This window comes from Gopherus flavomarginatus, chromosome 1 (assembly GCF_025201925.1).
Source record: "Gopherus flavomarginatus isolate rGopFla2 chromosome 1, rGopFla2.mat.asm, whole genome shotgun sequence".
Lineage (NCBI taxonomy): Eukaryota > Metazoa > Chordata > Testudines > Testudinidae > Gopherus > Gopherus flavomarginatus.
The window spans coordinates 238,481,995-238,502,252 of NC_066617.1; positions in this window are offsets into that span (position 1 = coordinate 238,481,995).

Genomic DNA, 20,258 nt, shown 5'->3' on the forward strand with positions numbered 1-20,258 from the left:
CTGGGGTGCAGTTTATTCAGATGCTAAGTCTAACACCAGTAAGACTGCCCATGAGTCTCTTTCTTTCTTTGACTGATATGCTTGTTTAAGTATAGCTGCTGCCTTCAGATTACAAGTATGTGTCAGTGAACCAAATCTTACATGGTGCCAAGAAAGTAAGGGATCTGTCTCATGCTCCCAGGGCTGTATGAATTCCACAATGCTACCATTCATCAAATTGGATTTGATGCTGCTGAAGTCAGCTGACGTAACTGGGTACAGATCTGCTGAGTAAGAGGATGCCATTTTTACACAGACACTTTGAGGTAAAGCTTCACATTACAAATGAGTGTGGTATGACTGGCTTTGAACCATGTGTAACTGTGCCTGCTTGGTGTGGTGCGCGGTGCCCCTCTAGGGGCAGCTAGACCATCTAGAGATTAATGAGCTGCTAAGGCCTTAGCTTAGAGGCATGTGGCTTTTAGCTCATTCAAAAGAGATTCATGCATTAAGCTTCAGATGTCCCAGGTTCAATCCTGCTCATCAATGACTGAGGTCTGTTAACATTACACATGCAATTACACACCACATACTAAATGGCTGACCGATACAAATGCTGTTTGCTTACAATTAGTAGTAAAAGGTGTTACTTGTGTGACTGTGTTTATTAGTTCTGTAGCATGTCCTGTTATCTTGGGGTTAGGCTGCTTTCTGGGTATGTAGGGTATTCTAATACACCTATACCCCATTATAACACCACTCGATATAACACAAATTCAGATATAATGCAGTAAAGCAGCACACCGGCAGATCAAATCAAATTCAATAGAGGTTTCACCTATAACGTGGTAAGATTTTTTGGCTCCTGAGGACAGCATTTTATAGAGGTAGAGGTGTATCTTTCAGTGGCTACTCAGAACTGAGAACACTTAACTAAGAACTATTTCACACCAATACATCATTTTGTACCAAAAAGTACAATTCTTAGTTTAAAAATTAGGAGAGCATACATAATTAAAATTCATTGGGACAGAAAAGTCTGGTTGTAACAGGCACCAAAATAAGTAGCAGTGTAGGCTGTGAATACAAATAATTTCTAGCAAACAACATGCTGCATATATATATCCTTCCTGTTTGTAATCTGCACTCCTGAGAACCTTGGAAGTGAATATACAATATATGAATTGAATAAGAGTGTCACCTTTCAAATAAAGCTACTAGAACATGTACAATCATGTATTTTATCACTTCCAAGGCAAAGCAGTAAAAAATAGATGTGAATTCTGAAATGACAAAATATTTCTCAGGCTGCAAAGTAAAAGTGAATATGAAACCAGGTATCCAGAATGTTTTCCATTTGCAAACAAAAATATCTAATTTCTGTTATCAGAGGAAAAGTATATATTGTGCATTTGCCATCTTGCAGTCTTTAGGGAGGCTGATGTAGAAGTCCTACGATAAACTCACTCTCCTATATAAAGAGAACATTCATAATAGCTTGTCTTAGTAGAAATCAAAGAGGGTCAGAATGCTGACTCAGACCTTGATAGTTTCTTCAAATAAATGAAATTCCATCACTTGAACAAATATGTAAAATCTTTGTGTCATTGAGAAGGCAATAAAAGCAATTGTCTGTTATTTAATTGGGCAGCATACTACCTGGATGTTTAGGACATTATTTCAGTGTTCCACTACCATGTTATTTTTCAATAACAGACAGGAACAGATTTTAGAAAGGTGAAAAAAAGCATATCTATTTCAGAAAGAATGATCCTTTAAGATCATTATCAGTTTAACAGTGGAATCTAAATTGAAGTTCCATTTTTCAGACATAGAGAAGCAATATCAAAATGTGTTGTGTGGTGTTATGCCATTTCTTAGAACTCTTTAGAGCTATGGTTAGAAAAAAAATATTTTTAAATGCAGGAAGCCCAGGGCGGATTAGGGAGGTAAGAGAGCAGGATTTCTAACAGTATGCAAGAGTCTTCCAACACTAGGTTCAAATCATTAACTAAAATCCATTACTTTCTTAGGGCTGTGTTGAAATGCATTGATTTCAGTCTAGTTCCCAGTGGACCGATTTTCACATGACAAAAAGGCGATTACTGTTTGCAGTAGTTGGCACACTTGCTGACATTCTCAGCAGAGAAGGCAAAGATTGAATGGGGCTCAAGTATGAATTACTTTTCATTCCTAGAGAGTTCTCTGGATTGATCATCATGGTGCTGCAGACTGGAGAACCTTGCAGTCTCACTGCAATTGTTAGACCTAAAAAAATAATAAAATTCCAGGTATACCAACCTATCACCTGTAACAAAATGTGCTTTAGAAACAAAAAACAAAAATAAAAATGAAAAATAAATACAAGCGATTTAGATCCCTGTGAAAAAATGGTACAATCATAAGTATGAGAAAATGACCATGTGATTATCTTAATTTATCGATACCAGAGACTTTTTTTTTTGGCCTTGAGTACTGGTTTAACTTCACGTTATTACCTTAAGATTGCTTGATTGAGATAATCAAACATATTCCTCTATTTGATAAAAAGGAGTTTTATGATGCTGCAGTAAAAACTTAAATACCAAAGCTATAGATTAAGATAAGATGATAAGTAACAGTCAGTATGGATTTGTCAAGAACAAATTGTGTCAAGCCAACCTGATAGCTTTCTTTGACAGGGTAACAAGCCTTGTGGAAGTGGGGGGGAAGTGGTAGACTTGGTATATCTTGACTTTAGTAAAGTTTTTGATACTATCTAACATGACATAAACAAACTAGGGAAATGCAACCTAGATTGATAAGGTGGGTGCAAAATGGGTTGAAAAATCATTTCCAGAGAGTAGTTATCTATGGTTCACACACATGCTGGAAAAGCATAACGAATGGGATCCCGCAGACATCAGCTCTGGGTCCAGTTCTGTTCAATATCTTCACCAATGATTTAGATAACGGTATAGAGAGTACACTTATAAAGTTTGTGGACGACACCAAGCTAGGAGGGGTTGCAAGTGTTTTGGAGGATAGGATTAAAATTCAAAATGATCTGGACAAACTGGAGAAATGGTCTGAAGTAAATAGGCTGAAATTCAAATGCAAGTACTCTATATAAGAAGGAACAATCAGTTGCATACATACAAAATGGGAAATGACTGCCTAGGAAGGAGTACTGCAGAAAGGGATATGGAGGTCATAGCTGACCACATGCTAAATATGAGTCAACAGTATAACACAGTTGCAAAAAAAGCAAACATCATTCTGGGATGTATTTGCAGGAGTGTTGTAAGCAAGACACGAGAAATAATTCTTTCGCTCTACTCTGCGCTGATTAGGCATACACTGGAGTATTGTGTGCAGTTCTGGGTGCCACATTTCAGGAAAGATGTTGACAAATTGGAGAAAGTTCAGAGAAGAGCGACAAGAAAATATTAAAGGTCTAGAAAACATGACCTAGGAGGAAGGATTGAAAAAAATTGGTTTGTTTAGCCTGGAGAAGAGAAGACAGAGAGGGGACATGATAACAGTTTTAAAGTACAGATGCCCCCCGACTTACACAATCATTCCATTCTGGAAAGCCTTGTGTAACTTGAATTTTGCTTTAGTCGGAAACGTATACCTGTATGTTATGCAAAAATTTCCGCAACTCAAAAATCCTATTTCTGGCTTATGGAACTTTTTCCATAAGTGCGAATTTCCGTAAGTCAGGTCTTGCATAACCTGGGGAGCATTGGTACATAAAAAGATGTTACAAGAAGGAGAGAGAAAAAATGTTTTTCTTAAACTCTGAGGATAGGACAAGAAGCAATGGACTTAAATTACAGCAAGGTAGGTTTAGATTGGACATTAGGAAAAACTTCCTAACTGTCAGGGTGATTAAGCACTGGAATACATTTCTTAGGGAGGTTGTGGAATCTCCATCACTGGAGATTTTTAAGAGCATATTAGACAAACACCTGTCAGGAATGGTCTAGATAATACTTGGTCCTGCCATGAGTGCAAGGGATTGGACTAGATGACCTTTCGAGGTCCCTTCCAGTCCTATTATTCTATGATTCTATGACTATTTTCTCATGTCAAATACATATGAGAAACAGTGAAGAGGAAAATTATTTTATATTAGTATTAAGGAAAAGTGAATGAACCACCTTAGTTAAATATGATGCTATCTGATGGATTCTAAATCATATAAAAACAAAACTATTAACTGTCCTATATTATAGTACCCTGCATGTTGCACACCACCTTATCATTGATTCCATGGCACAATAGAGTGCTGAACATCAAAGAAAACCCATGATCATTTTCATGCACACCCACATATATATTTAAATGCAGTAATAGTGTAATAAAGGTCTTCCTTAATTGCCTAGATAACATCTTCTCTGACTCCTCTTATCTGAGCTTCCGTGGGCACCTTCATTAGAGCTATGTGTGTGTTCATTACAAAGATATAGTAATCATGAAGCAGCATTTTTGTCCCATACCAGAAAAAAGTCAGAGAAATGCTGCTCAGTGTTCTAAATACTAGCTTGCTAGTTTCATGAATAATTGATTTCTTTTCATTGGACCTAGGAAACTTTGATATAATGTTGGTATGTACAAGAAATATGTGGTATCCAGAGAACTACTTCATACAATTTTAATTTTTACTGCTCCGCTGGGGTTACTTTCAAATGTTGCTTACTACTGTTCATAAAACCCAGCTTTCCTTTAATATTAATGAAAGGTCAGTGGAATATATTCTAATAGCTACAACTTTCAGTACATGGGCAATTTTCTTGTGAAGATATTGCCAACTTGTTTAGAGCCACAAAGTTTAATTTAGCAGAAAGAGGATGCCAGGGATAGCATAATACAAAGTAGTGTTTTAGCTCATGCTATGTTATCTTAGATATGAAACATAGGAATACAAATATTACCAGTGCTTCTCCTTGTGGAATTATGGCAATCTCTGTCCCATCTTTACTCCCATAGCCTCACAGGGAGGCACACCAATGAACACAAAGCTTCAGGTGATCATCATCATCATCATTAACATGATTTTTTCTTTTCAGCATCACATGCCCAAGGCCTTGTCACCTTAGGAATGATTATTAAATAATAAAACTGATCAAGATTTTTCAACAAAAAATTGTAGTCAGTTTTGATGAGAAAAAAAGGGAACAGAAATTGGCAACGTTTTTGTTTATTTCCCCTGCCTTTGTAGATCAGCATTACTAAATGACATTACTAAAATTAACCAAATAAGAAACACGCCAATGTAAATAGCCAGTAAATCCAGATCAGAAATAAAATATAAAGAAGACATCTCCCTGATGTTCCCCATCAAAGGAAACAAACAGATAAACAAATACCACTACCTCTCATGCATGTAACAGAAGTTTTACCAAGCTAATTGACTCCCACCCCTAAGGTGACAGAAATGTAGTATGGCAAATTGTGATGTCTAAGGCCACGTCCAGACTAGGAATTAAAATCGATTTTAGATACGCAACTTCAGCTACGGGAATAACGTAGCTGAAGTCGAATTTCTAAAATCGAGGTACTTACCAGTCTGGACGGCGCGGCATCGATGTCCGCGGCTCTCCGTGTCGATTCTGGAACTCCGTTCGGATTGATGGAGTTCCGGAATCGATGTAAGCGCGTTCGGGGATCGATACACCGCGTCCAGACTAGACGCGATATATCGATCCCCGAGCAATCGATTTTAACCCGCCGATGCCGCGGGTTAGTCTGGACGAGGGCTAAGGGAAAAATGTTCCAAAGGTTCAGGACCATAAAAAGAAAGATTTTACACACCATCACTTAGATTATTAAAGAGAGAGGGGTGGAGCCTCTATCCTGGTAAGACTTAGTTCAATTTTTCACTTACAGCAGGAATTCACCTTCTTTGTTGACAGATGTACTTTATCATCCCCAAATTTATAACACTTAATATCTGATTTTAGGAGATTTTCAACTAAATGTGTTACTTAGTTTCTGAGTTAAAATTAATTAAGAAATAAGACCTTTACACAATTTTTCACCAGCCTCTCAAATTTATTGTAACTCTTTTGCTGCTTTGCTATCAAATGGCTGCTTTGCTATCAGTCACACTTTCCATATAGGTAAAGCTCACTGCCAATTAGCTTCAAGCGTACATTTGAAAAAAATAGGTTGTAATTTAGCAAAATTAATTTTCCCCCACCTTCCCTGTTATATTAATAATTTCCCTTAAATCAACATGGCTGCCATGTCCCATAATTTATAATGTGACTGAAGCTACTCAGTGAGATTAAAGCCACATCAGAGTGGAACCTCAGAAACATTAGTAACTATTCAAGTCTTGACATATGTGCACATTTTAAGTGTATCGTATGTTATGTTTTTTGGGGGGGAGCATAAGTTTGTAATTAAGGGAGGGAGATTAATGTGTTGTGCACACTTTTTCCTTATCACTGAGAAGCAGAAGGAAGTTCCTTGGTGGAAATGTGTGTGCGCATTAGTGTGCAACTAATATTATGTATCCCATAAGTAGATATCTCTATGTTTTTTACAGTTTGCATGGTGGGGGATAGTTTTTGTTTGTGGAAGTTGTAGAACTGATAAATGAAATTGTTTTCAATTGTTCACTTTATTAATGTAACTTCTGTTCACCATTCACTACACTTGCCTATACTGTAACTTCTGTTCCATATTGTAATTCAAACCCCATTTTAAAACACTCACTCCATTTTGTAAAAGCTTCCTCCAACCTTCATTTCTGCAAACCCTGCTGTAATCTTATTAGTTTAGTTTAGATGTGTGAATGAGGTATGTATGAATGATGGAATCAACCTCCAGCCCCAGCCTGTCCTGATGAGATAAAGTTCAAATACCAATGGCTGAAGACCTAGACAACAGCCCTAAACAAAGTAAGAAGCATCCACCCTAAAAAGAAAAGGACAACAGAACAACAGAAGGAAGATCAAAGCCAGGTCCAAGGCTGAAAGTCATGCCTGCAATTGATGGGTGATCAATCTAAACCCAGAGGCAGCGTGACACAGCAAGACCTATAGACTTTGAATCCAAACTAAAAGCCTATAAAAAAGAAGGGTGAGATGAGAGACTTTGGGTAACATTCTGCTGCCAACATGGAAGGACATCAGTGCCTGCCCAACAGAGATCCAGCTTGTCCTTGTGCCCAGCTTTCCTGGCCAGTTAGCTGCCACAAGCTACGAACCCAAGCTGCAAAATCAAGCCATGAACTTAAGCTATCTTCAGGACTGGTAACTATGCAGCAGCTGCAGAACACCTGATGAATGTGGGTGTGTGTGTATGAATGTGTGTATGTGTGTATGTGTGTGTGTATAGGTATTAGGTATAATGTGAATGTGTGTGTGTGTGTGTGTGTAGGTAATAGGTAATTAAGATATTAGTTATTAGTCATAAATTGTTATCATAATAAATGTGGCATCTTTGCCTTGTCCCCTTTAATAAGATCCTGCTGGTTTTTACTGGTCTAATATAATTGGTATAACAAAGTTTATTATTATGGAATGGTCAACAGGTCTAAATTCCAATTCTGTAATAGGGCATAAACCAACAGAAAATCCTTCAGGAAAACTGGTCCTATATCAGGGACATTTTTATTACTCTTGAGGACAATGGGAATTTTGGCCTATTGGGATATTGGGGATTTTTGGATCAGGAGTTCTACCCCTACTCAGGATTCAACAAGCTAAAAGTAAAACCAGTAAGTACATTCACTGACAACCAGTTTTTGTTTAACATAGCATATGCTGATTCTTGCTGGCAAAGGCCATTGAGAAGTTGTGTCACCATGTTCTGCAGTTGCAAGAAGCTGCAATTTGCAAGTAGCTTCCAAGGGGAACTTGAAATACACCCCACCCCACTGGAGTTGCAGTGACAAGATCCAATTGCAGGCAAAGCGGGTGCTGTTGCTTGGCATCTTCATAAACTTAAGACCCACCTTCCATTTATCAGCCTTAACGGACAGGATAATTAAGGCTTCACTACAGCTAAAGCAGCATAGCACACTGAGTGTTCTAAGCCATTTAAAATTGTCTCAGAAAAACTCATATGAGAACATCCAGGTTTTAAGGATTCATCAGTTCAAAAATACTAAACAGATGTCTTCAACTTTCTACACTTTTTCTTATTCAGTGGCAGCTATAGAACAAAGAAGACATAAAGTATCTAGCTTCAGCCAATTTTTAGTTGTGCAACACATACTTTCAATCTGAAAGTACGTTTTTCTTTTACGCTTACATAACTCAACAATGACTGAAATGATTTTGCATAGACTTTCCAGAAATAAAAATTACCTTTGGCCTGAGAGGAATGATTAGGAACAAATGGAATTGTTTGGAAAAAGTTCTGAGTAACTGAAAACCGGGGGTTAGAATTGAAAGTAGTATTATTTCAAAATACCTGTCAGTAAGTATGTCTGTAACAATACAAAAACAACGAGGAGTACTTGTGGTATCTTAGAGACTAACAAATGTATTCGGGCATAAGCTTTCGTGGGCTAAAATCCATTTCATCAGGTGCATGAAGTGGAAAATACAATAAGCAGGTATAAATACACAGCACATGAAAAGATGAGAGTTGCCTTACCAAGTGTGGGGGGTCAGTGCTAATTATCCAATTTAATTAAGGTGAAAGTGGGCCATACTCAACAGTTGACAAGAAGGGGTGAATACCAAGGGAAAAACACTTTTGTAGTGCTAATAAGGTCAATGTAATCAAGGTGGCCCATTTCAAACAGTTGACAAGAAGGTGTGAATATCAGTAGAGGAAAATTAATTTTTGTAGTGACCCATCCACTCCCAGTCTTTATTCGGGCCTAATTTGATGGTGTCCAGTTTGCAAATTAATTCCAGTTCTGCAGTTCGTCTTTGGAGTCTGTTTTTGAAGTTTTTTTGTTGAAGAATTGCCACTTTTAAATCTGTTATTGAGTGTTCAGGGAGACTGAAGTGTTCTCCTACTGGTTTTTCAATGCTATAAATCTTGATGTCTGATTTGGGTCCATTTACTCTTTTGCAAAGAGACTGTCCGGTTTGGCCAATGTACATGGCAGATGGGCATTGAAATACAGACACACACAAAAATTTCCCCAGGAGTAGAGAGTTAAAGAAACTCCTAGACAACCCATTTCCTGTTTCTCAGCCCCCTTCCCACCCACCTGAGCCCAGATGGGGAGCCAGACACCACAACCCACAGAGTCCAGCTGCAGGCCTCCAGCCCAGATACCCACAAACCTTCCCCCACAGAGCCCAACTGTAGGCTCCCCCTTTGCCAAGACACCACCCCATCACCCTGCAGAGCCTAGGGATCCAGATAGAGAAGCAGCCTGCCTGATACTCAATCCCAGGCTTGCAGAGAGTCTACTTCCCTCAGGGCATGCTGGAAACTATAGCTACCAGGAACTTTCTAGCTTCCTCCCCATCTCTCTTTCCCCCAGCAGCATCTTCTATGTGTCTCTGCTGGGTCCAGTGGCCCCTAGTGGCAGCCAGCAGCACTGCAGCCCATTTCTGTAGGGGAAAGGAAATTCTGCTAGCAAAATGTTAATTTCTGCAAAAATCTGCATTGTGCAAAGGTGCAGAAATCCCCCAGGAGTAACATGTGGACAATCTGAATCATTATTGGGAAAAGAGCAATTGTTGGGTTTGTTAGACATTTTCTCTGAAGTTTCCAGAACCCTCTAGTGACCTTTAACTTTACATGCATCAGAATGGACATTGCTAAACAACATAGTTCCCTAAAAATCATCAGAATGGACATTGCTAAGCAACATAGTTCCCTAAAAATTAGACATATCTGGGAAGAATTTTGTATATTATATGCAGCAGCCGCATCTGATGTTTTTCTGGCAGATGATAACGTGCGTATTTCAATAATTTAGCCCAATTCTTGGGACTTTTTGCACAGTTCTCAAAGTATTTGGTATTTAAAGTGTTATTTGTGGCTAAAGCCAATGATCTGTGGGGGTGGGGTAACAGCCAAAAAGACGTAAAGTGAATGGAAATGTGCCTATTGTCAGCTTTTTGGTAAAAGCACTGTATTAAACAATGGTACAAAACAATAGCCTTTGACAAGTCCAGCAGGCTTCTAAATTATAACAGCATTTGAACTCTGCCATAACGTCAAACAATGGTGGCCCCTCTGAACTTTGAATGTGAGGAGTCTTGCTACTAAAATAGAAGCTCCGTTGTGTTCTCTCTGTTCCATATAACAAAATGAATGAAAACCTCTCTTCTATTCACTTAAATGGGAGTTTTGATTTGGGATTCAATATTCAATTCCCAAATTTTGGTAAGTAAATTAGCAGAGTAGATGCCCACTCTATCTATAAGAATACAGAATGTTTGTCCAGGGATGCCCATCTCTTTATAGGTACAATTCTCCTATTGATATGATTTGGACATTTTGTAGCACCATAAGCATATTATTATTATTATTATACAAGTGAAATTTCTGACATGACCCACACCATGGCACAATCTGGTGGAAACTCCAGTAGGGGAACATGCAAAGATTTCTATCTCCTATAAATTATTTTTCTTTGTAAGGAAATGATCTGGGCCATAGTGTTTTTTTTCTCTACTAAGTAAGTTCGCTAATAGCTGTGAAATGTGCCTGGCGGTTGAGAGAGAAAGAAAAAAAGCGATTACAGTAATGGCTGGAAGGGACAGAGGCTGGTTGCCAAAAAAAAGGTGGGATAGCAGGCAGCTGTGATGGATGACTTAGTATCAGAGATGAAGAAGTTTTAACAGGTGTGTATGAGAGAGCGAGAGCAAGCGAGAGAGAATAAAACACAGGGTACTGGGAGAAGAGATGGAGGGGAAACAATTGGACTCTGAAGTGGCAAAGAGATTGGATAACTCAAAAGAATATCATTCTAGTCCCTATAAAGCAGCAAAAATCAGTCACAGGAAACCGTTATCCAACATTTCTGTATTTTATACTAGGCAAAATAATGAAGCCAATAACCAGGGAATTAAAATGATCATTTGAAGATAATTCATTCATGTGAAACAGAGGTCTAGAGCTATAATCAGGTCACAACAGATCATGTCAAACAAAACCACTAGGTTTCTTTGAAAAATCCAAAAGAAGGACACAGGAAACTCAGAGTGTATCATTAGCAAAACATTTCTCATGGTTCCTTATGAAATTTTGCTCAAGTAAATTGCTGTGACTAGGAAAGAAATAGCTCAGAAATCCAATCACAGAGTTGTGATTAAAAATATATTATAAAATTGTCAAGCATTTTCAGGCAGTAATTTCTCTACCTGATATATTTTCATCTGATTGGAAATTATATGGAGACTGAAGAAAATGGCACATAAATCAAATTTACAGAGGATATGACCCACATACCTATACCAATATAAACTCTTAATGATTATTTATTTTTAATGAAGCAAGCATAACAAAAACAGGCAATCTCACAGCCTTGTTTTGTAGGAACTTTCATTTCTCCTTCCCCTTTTCCCCCATCCCTTCTGCCATCAGAATTGTAATCTCTTTGGCTCTATCTATCTAGGTACCAGGGCCAGCTCCAGGCCCCAGCGCGCCAAGTGTGTGCTTGGGGCGGCATGCGGGGGACGCGGTGGAGCATCCGCAGGGATGCCTGTCATAACATTTCTTCCCAGATCTGGACCTTAGCGTCCAAAATATGGGTGTTAGCATGAAAACCTCCAAGCTTAGTTACCAGCTTGGACCTGGTAATTGCTACCACCAGCCAGGAGTTATACAGTGCCTAGGTCACTGTGGTCTCCCCAAAACCTTCCCAGGGGACCCCAAGACTCAGATGCCTTGAGTCTTACAACAAAGGGAAATAACCCCCTCCCCTTGTTTCCTTGTTACTTCCTCCCAGGCTCCCCTCCCTGGACAACCCTAGGAGATTCCCTGCTTCCAGTCCTGGAAACACAAGTACCGAGAGATCTAATCTCTCTTCCCCCACACCCAGAGGGTATGCCAAGTCAGGCTTAGTAAATCTAACACAAAGAGATTTTTCTCCCTGATTTCTTCCTCCCACCAATTCCCTGGTGAGCTGCAGACTCAATTCCCTGGACTCCCCACTAAAGAAAAACTCCAACAGGTCTTAAAAAAAAAGCTTTATATAAAAAGAATGAAAAAAAGACATAAAAGGATCTCTGTATTAAGGTGACAATATACAGGGTCAATTGCTTAAAGGAAAAAAATGAATAAACAGCCTTATCCAAAAAGAATACAATTTAAAACATTCCAGCAACTACACACATGTAAATACAAAAGAAAACAATATAAACCTATTGTCTTACTATCCTTGTACTTACAACTTGGAAACAGAAGATTAGAAAGCCAGGAGATAGAAAGATCACTCTCAGAGCCGAGAAAAGAACAGACCAAGAACAAAGGACTCACACCCAAAACTTCCCTCCACCCAGATTTGAAAAAGTCTTGTTTCCTGATTGGTCCTCTGGTCAGGTGTTTGGTTCCCTGTGTTAACCCTTTACAGGTAAAAGAACATTAACTCTTAGCTATCTGTTTATGACAATGCCTGCGGGATGTCCACCGCAGCCGCGGGACAGGCGAGCTGTAGAGTGCCCCCCGCGGTGTGCCGCCGTGCTTGGGGCAGCAAAATGGCTAGAGCCTGCCCTGCTAGGTACTTATATAGCTTTCATCAAATTAAAATCTGAACACCATTCAAACATTAAAGAATTTGCCTTCACAAGAACACTGAAATTTAGGAAAGTGGTGTTGTTCCCATTTTATGGGGGAGACACCAAAACTGAGTTTAAGTGACTTGACCAAGGTCACATGGGATGTCTGTGACAGTGCAAGAATCCAAGTCTCCTGAGTCCTAGTCCAGTGACCATACTTGGTTATGTAAAATGTCATGCACACCTACAGTCTGTGCTATATACAAATAGTAAATTATTAATAAAAATTAAAGATAATTTTTGATTTGGTGCATAAAAATGCATGTTTTACTGTGCTCTGATTACCTCTGTTGTAACAATGAGCTCACTATGAGGTCTAAAAGAGGTGACTTTTTAGGCTTCAACCCACACACTCCATGCACAAAGCCTGAGTATGTAGGCTTTGCACAGACATTCTACATCAGGGCCAAGGGGACATAATCCACCGTACAAGCTTTAAGCTCTAAAATAGCCAATGAATGACATGTCTCTGCAATCACTGTGCCCTCTTCACTCAACCCCTTCAGCCTGTGTGCAGTTTCCACTATCATAGAGATGTTGATCCACCAGCCTCATGCATGGTTTAGGTGAGACTAGTGAGATAGAAGATTTTGTGCAAGTCCTCAGTGCAAGGGTGAATTATTCCCATAGTGCCTTTGCCATGGGGACCTTAATTTAGAGCTGTTCCATCACATTTTTTTCTGAAAATAAATATAGAGATGTAGATGGGAAAAAAACCTAAATTTTACACAGAAAGCAGACAGTTTTCCCCAAAACTGAATTTTCTGTGAAAAAGGAAAACAGTATTTGAGCAGACCTAATTAATATGCAAATTCTTTTCCTGTTAGTTAATATCAGCTCAAGGTGTTTATGTCTCTTTTGAAAACCACCTCTTTTTCATCTTCTTAATAGGACTGGATTCTGCCTATGGGGCGTTGGAGTGGAGGGCAACTATTCTGAAGCTGGAGTCCTCAGTAGAACCTCAGTCTTGACTCAGAGCTTCTCTTCACTACCCTGCTAAGTCAACGCCCTATGATCTATATAGCAGTGTCATTTTAACGCATCTGGTGAAGACGTGCAATATCAGTGGGAGTACGCTCGCCTACTTCAATGAGAGGCAGAAGCTATGGCAGAGGTATAGTGTTTCCTACCGACATAAAACAGCGTAGACAGCATAGTTAAGGTGACATAAGTGACATTGCTCAAGGGTGTATGTTTATCATACCCCTGAATGACGTAACTTGCATGGACTTAAGCAGTAGCATAGACAAGGCCTGAATATTCTCCCAGCTCTTTCTTGCAGCTTCCAGAAAGTGGCAGCTTGAACACCCAGTCCTGCTGCTTGTCTGACCCCACACTTCTGAATACATTCCTGCAGTATTTAACAGCTTCTGTAGAAATAAAATAGGGCAAAATTGAAATGACTCTGAAAACTTATAGCGTTTAATAGAGAATGAAATCCTTTCTGTAGTACTTCTAACCATCCTATAGACTTCCAGCACAGATATAAGTCTATAGAAAGGTTATCATATTCTATTCAATGCAGTAGCGCTTTTTCTAAACATCCCCACTTCACTCGTTCATACAGCTTAGGGTCCCTTGGGCTTGCACTCCCCACCCATATCGTAGCTGGCCTCAAGTTTGGGGCAGAAGAAGGAGGAAATGGCTCCTACACCCAGATTCTCAAAGGTATTTAGGTGCCTAACTAAATAATGCTAAAAAATAAAACTAAAAGTTAGGTGCCTAAATACCTTTGGGGATCTGGTCCCTACAGCCCTTTATGTGCTCCCTGTACCACTAACCAGACTATAACAGACACATTAAGAAAATTACAAATATAATGTTTCCTTTTTGCCACCTGAAATAAAGTTAAAAGGGGGAATTTAAGGGGAGAGAAAGAAAACAATGTGTTATGTCAACAACATTGTTTATCTTTAATACACCTAAAATTAGGAAAGAATTACTGAATACTAAAAAAACTAGAGGCAAATAAAAAGTCAATGAGCAACAGCTATTTACTCTCTGTGGTTTTATTACTATTCATCTTTACCTCTCAAGTGTTATGCTCAATTACTAGGTCTAGAAGTGATAATTATTTCCTCATTGCAGAGGCAGACTGATTTTCATATTTATCAAGGGGAAACTGGATGGCTCTGAGCTTATCACTGAACCATTTGCATATTTAGAACCAAGAATTTACAAAAGTTATAGATGTCTTGGTCCTAATTGTACTAGTGTGTGTGTTTAGACAACAGTTTTTATCAGTGGTTGTTATCCTATTAGTATTGCCACCCTCAAGTGTTCAAAAATCATGAGACTGGCTTAAATCATGATTAAAAATATTATTTGTTGTGCCTTTTTAGTTATATTCTAATTTTTGAACATTTCTCCACAATCATGGACAGCTTATCTTTGTTTTTAAAATAAATGTCGAAAGTCTCACAACTCCAGCCACTGGAGCTTTAAGAAAAACACCCAGTTATAATTAAACTAACAATAAAATCCTGAGAGTTGGCAAGACTGTCACAGATTGATGCATTAAAGGCAAGGGCAACTTTTTTTTCACGATACTCCTCTCAACATTTATATGGACAGGTACAGTTCTGCCCAATTGAAGTTTAGCTTATAGATGCTGGAGTGCAGAAGATTCAACATTTATTTTTTATTCTAATCGTGGAGTGGAGTCCCGTAAAGCCTAGTTCTGAATCCCTGTGACTTCAAAACTCCCTCTGATTTCAGTAGAAGTTTTTGGAATACTTGCATTAAAGACAGGTTTTTTTATTTAAAAACATGGTTTCATTAAAAAAAAAATAAAAGAATAAAGGAATCTGTACCGGATTCTTGGTGATCCATGCTCCCTCCACTTTCACAAGCAGAGATGATCCTGTGTTAATGGAAGGAGACAGCTATCACTTCACAGCTTGATCCTAAGCGCAGAGAACCTTCTCTGCAAAGTTCAATTTCCTTAGAGTTGGAAGAGACATTGTGGGGACAGGTTAGGAGCAGGAGGGAAGGTCTGGGGCCATAAGAGCAGGATGCATTTTGACATGTGTAAAAGCATGTGAATTAGAGCTGGTCTAATGTTTCTGATTTTGATTTTTTTGGTGAACACATTTGTTGGAGGTTTGTTTTATGTTGTTTTCTGGACAGCTAAAGATGTTTGAAATAAAAAAAATAGTGAAAACATTCGTGAAATGTTTTGCAAGTTTTTTTTTAAAAAATTTGTTTTGAGCAGCTCTAATGTATCTACACAAAGTCATTTAACTAATTAAATCAAGGGAAAACAAACAAACAAATACGTAACATGGAGTGCTTTACTGATAATATTATTTAGGTTTGTTTCTAAAACAGTGTCTCAGACTAAGGCCATGATCCTGCAAACACTTCCAAAGTAGTATCTGCAGGATTGGGGCCTTATACGCTATATTGCTAATACTACTAAGAGGTAGATTGTGGCTGGCCCTGTGCAAAGGTCCAAAGGATGGAACGGAATACAGAAATTCTCCATGAACTTAGCTTTTGTGCTCATGGAGTAGGAGGGGTCTCCTTTAAGTGGGCAGGATGGAGTAATGGCCATGTCCTATCTGTATGAGGGCTTGCACGTAGGGAGAAGCAAACATTTCCCCTTTCAAAAAATGTAGCAGTAGCACTGCTCTGCAGCCAAAATGCTTCTGAAATAAATGTAGTCCAACTTTACTAATTCTGGGTCACTGAGAATGAAAATGATGCTTAAAATTGTTGATTGGCTCTAGTTTTCAAGATATGCTATTGGGTCAATATATACGACCCTTTCCTTGGGAATGGCAGAGGATAAGTGAGTTCTAAAGGGAAGGGATCTCAATTTAAACCAGAACTGACTAAAATACATCTTTGACTGGATCTATGAATAAATCTATGACTGGGTTTGGACAGTACTTGCTTGTTAGGCAAAACAATGAATGATGCAATCTGAAGCTGGCATTGCATCATACATTATATGAATTACATCATGTTATTCCTAGAAGTCATGGATGATGCAATCATAACGAAGCTTACATCACTCTGCTGAACAAATTGCCCTATATCAGCTCTAGAAATCATACAGTGTCATGCTCTCTTATTTGTCAGTGTTTGATTTTGCAAAGAGACACATTTCTGTTTAGCCAAAGTGAGCAGAGATGCCTCGTACTTGTGTGAACAGTGCAGATAACTTCTGCTATATTTGTGGTGAAGTGACTTTTGCATCACAAAAGCGCAGTCTAACCACTATGGTTAAGAAAGCCTATCACCTTTCTTTTGGCTGCAAAATTGGAGATCAGGACAAGAGGTGGGCCCCACACATATGCTGCAACACTTGTGCAACAAATCTTCGCCAGTGGTTGAACAGGAAAAGGAAATCTATGCCTTTTGCAGTGCCAATGATTTGGAGAGAGCCAACAGATCATACCAGCAATTGTTACTTCTGCATGGTGGCTCCAGTTGGGAAAGGTGTGTCAAAGAAGAAAAAGTGGACTGTGCATTATCCAAACATTCCATCAGCTATACGCCCAGTACCCCACGGAGAAGGACTGCCGGTTCCTGATGCACCAGAATCATTCTCACTTGAGTCAGGCGAGGAAGAGGATGAAACTTCTGGCCCTGAACCATCAATGTCACAGGACCCACATTTTCTCCCATCCTCCTCCTCTGAACCACACCTCATAACACAAGGTGAACTGAATGACCTTGTCAGGGATTTGGAACTACCCAAGAGTAAGGCAGAGCTGTTGGGCTCCAGACTACAGCAGTGGAATCTCCTGGCAGGCTATCAGGGCAAATGGAGCCCATCAATGCTTGCAGACTATTGCTGGACAGTGACAAGAGATGCTCCATTTAAGGAATACAAGAGACAAGCCAAGAAGCGCCGAGTAAACACTGAATAGGGCTAAACTATGTACACAATAGTTTTTTACCTTTTGTTTCATAATCAATTTTATTTATATAACCCTTTTGCTGATTTTTAAAGTGTTACATAAACAGGACAGGTGAAATATTATCATGTAAAGCAACCATAAACACATGAAAAAACCCAGGTTTACAATTTATGATTAAAACTCTACTATCTACACACTATACATAGACATAAAATGTAAAAACTTAAATATCCTAGAAACAGTAGCCAATCAGTTGTTTTAATTGTCATATTTGAATTCAGCACATCAAAATACATAATAAATATCACATTTTATCTCTGAAGCAGACGACTTCTCAAAAATTGTAGACCAGTGTAGTAGCCCAGGTAATAACAGAGATGTCAAGGAATAATATGGTTTCTTTACAGTTTTTCCTAGAATTTACATGAATAAATAACACAAATATTGTATCAGTAATTATATTTCTGTTTGGTGTATCCCTGTGTGTGTGTATGTGTGTGTGTGTTTCATTTTCTGATTCATTTTCTATATTCCAGTTATACTCAATATTGTAATATGCTTGTTCTATTTTCGGTTCATCAAGTGTTCTAGTTGTTGTGCTTGTACTCTTGGAGGTGTCCCATTACATCAGCTATGTGTTTTTTTTAATAGGGATATAGTGCATAAATGCATATACAGCCTTTCTTAAATTACCTACTTAAATTACGCTCATAGAAATTAAAGATTGGCAATATGTAGGCAGGAATGGTGTCCCTGGCCTCTGTTTGCCAGAAGCTGGGAATGAGCATCAGGGGATGGATACTTGATGATTACCTGTTCTGTTCATTCCCCCAGGGGCACCTGGCATTGACCACAGTCAGAAGACAGGACACTGGGCAAGATCGACCTTTGGTCTGACCCAATAGGGCCATTCTTATGTTCTTATGTACTATACTTAGGAATTGAGCATATTCTACTCTTAACAGTACTTTGGGGGGAGCAGGCGAGGAGTGACAATGTTCTCAGAAATCATATCTATTGCACTGTATTCTGTTTAAGTGATAAGTGTCTACCCATATTTCCAGGGCCAGGAGCCTTTGTCTTAGCCTAGCCTAGTCTCAGCCAGAGATCTAGCATGTAACAGCCTTTGTGCCTTAAGCAATGAGCCCTGCAGCAAAAGGTATCTAAGTCTACATTAATGTAGGATCTTGCAGATTTACAGTAAAGCCTTATTAGGCATCTTGTTCATATGCTTGCCAATGCAGGATTGTTTTCTACAGTATATTTTCCAAGACTTTGCCAACAGCTCATTACTTGACATTTTATTTGGTTCAGGTTTTTTTCTCACTTCATAGAGTAAAATCAAACTACTCTATTCTTTTTTTACTCCCTTGTATTTCCTGCCAGTGATATCAAGCTCTGAGACAGTTTACATTATTAGGATAAGCATGCAAAAGATTTTGGCAAATGCCATTAGAGTGGGCTCTACAGGAGACAGGTATGTGCTTGAATATGTTGTATTATTTAAATGTCTCAGTTTTAGTGATACTCTATCTCATCAGTTCTATGACAGGAATGTAGTTTTATCTGCTTTTGAAAAACAAGTTAATAATAAATAAACCTATGAACACTCTTGTACTAGCTACAGTGTTTATTAGACAAATATATTGTTGAAGAGACTGTTACCAATTAATAATGTAGCAATGTTGCCTCTTTTTTGTGTCATATGTCACTGAACTCCTGTTGTAAATGGAACAAATGAAAAAGTCTTTATTAGAATTATTTATATTCAGAAATATGTTTTTCATTTAATGGATGAAACATTTCTTTGAAAGTTTTCAAAGAACTAACCTTATTATTGGTAGATCTGGGCCAAATATTCTATCAAAACTTTTTTAGTGAAAAATTCAGATCTATTGATGCTGAAATATTTTGCAACTCTTTGGTGATTTTGTCAAATTGTTTCAGTCAGAAAAAAACAAAATAAAAAACTTCTGAAAAAAAATTGAAGTGGTTTATTTTTTATATGTTTTAAATTATATGTTTTGATTTTTCAATTCAAAATGACTTCATTTTGACATATCTTTTAATTTATTTGATTTTTTAAACAATTTTAAAAGATTCAAAGTAGAAACAAAATGTTGTATTTCAGGTCAAATTAAACACTTATTTTAAACCTGAAACCATTTTTTTTTAAATTTTTCAATTTGTTGAAAATTTTGAAAATGTTTATCTTTGGGTTTATGTGAATAATTGTTGTTTTTCTGGAATTGACAGCAAACCAAAAAAACACATTACTCACACAGCTCTAATGTTATAGGAAGAGCAAGTAGCTCCACTTACTATTAAAGTTGATTGACACTTTCCATTATAAGACCTTGTTTTTAGTTGCTTATCACTGCGCTGATCTTTGGACTGAAATTTTCCAGACAGATGCCTGCTTTGGGCTGATTTTTTTTTTTTACATTTCAGCCAAAATAGGTCAGCTATTTCTGGGAATGTGGTTAAGGAAAAATGCATTGTTTTGTCTATGTTGAAAACATTCCTTAAAACCATTTTGTTGAGAAGCTCAAGCACCCTGGTATTTGAGCTGGAACTTGCCTTTTCACAGGGGGATGGCCTTTGTGCCGGGAATGTGCCTCTTGCTGTTCGCATGAAAATCTGCCCACATATGGCCAAATTAGAAGTCTTTGAAAAAATCTCTGTTTGTGCATGCCCAGTAGAAACTCATTAGCAT